We start from the raw sequence: 714 nt of genomic DNA on the forward strand, positions 1-714 counted from the left end.
GAACTGGAACGCGCTAGGAATGAAAGGGGTTCAGGGGATTCATAATGCCAAGGGAACTCGTGTGACCAGACACATTTCATAGACATGAGGGCTGGAAGGGACCTCGTGACATCATCGGGTTCAGCCCCCTGCCCCAGGGGCAGGATGTCAGCTAGGGTCAAAGGATCCCAGGTAAGAAGACCATGGTTTACAGCAGAAGAGGAAGCAACTGTCTGAGTGTGAATCGCACAAAGTAAGGCTCAGAGAGGGGCAGGAAGGGAGATCAGGCTTTCATGCTGTCACAAAGGGAGATGGATGGCACTGAAAGAGGCTGTGGCAGAAAATTAGAGGGAGAGAGGTAGTTAGTTGCCTTAGTCTGAAGTCAAGTAGAAGGCATGGTAGATTTGCACCTTATACAGTTACCAAAATAGTGTGTGTGTTGGGGGGGGGAGGGTACAATACAAGCTGGAGGGCAGAAACGAGAAACCTGGAGGACGGGGCTGGACATAGAAAGCAACGGTAAGGGTTACATATCAACCCTGCTCTCCGGCTCTGAGCTCCGACGCAGCCAGCGGCAGCTTTCTCTCGGTGTCCGCCAAGAAACCCTTTCCTCCCGCGGCTGGAGGCGGCGGCGGCACGGGCCGGGCCGGGCGATGTCGGCAGCGAAGGTGCTGCCCGCGCAGGAGCCGGGAGCGCCCTGGCTCAGGGGCTGGTGCGGGCGGGGGCGAGGGGCAG

At 57.6% G+C, this 714-nt stretch overlaps 1 protein-coding gene across 3 annotated transcripts in view; it reads left to right on the forward strand.

The window, feature by feature from the left end:
• The first annotated feature begins 211 nt into the window (after positions 1-211).
• Positions 212-714, forward strand: part of LPAR1 (lysophosphatidic acid receptor 1) — a 141,236-nt gene continuing 140,733 nt past the window's right edge. Inside the window, exon 1 of one of the 3 annotated variants that reach the window (XM_006027701.2) lies at positions 212-232. The gene's annotated coding sequence lies outside the window, so the exon portion shown is untranslated. Of the gene's footprint in view, positions 233-475; positions 499-551; positions 648-714 lie in introns of those variants that run through there. The other 2 variants (XM_006027702.2, XM_025208998.1) reach the window with 2 other exon arrangements.

The sequence above is a fragment of the Alligator sinensis genome, unplaced genomic scaffold (genome assembly GCF_000455745.1).
Source record: "Alligator sinensis unplaced genomic scaffold, ASM45574v1 scaffold371_1, whole genome shotgun sequence".
Classification (NCBI taxonomy): domain Eukaryota; kingdom Metazoa; phylum Chordata; order Crocodylia; family Alligatoridae; genus Alligator; species Alligator sinensis.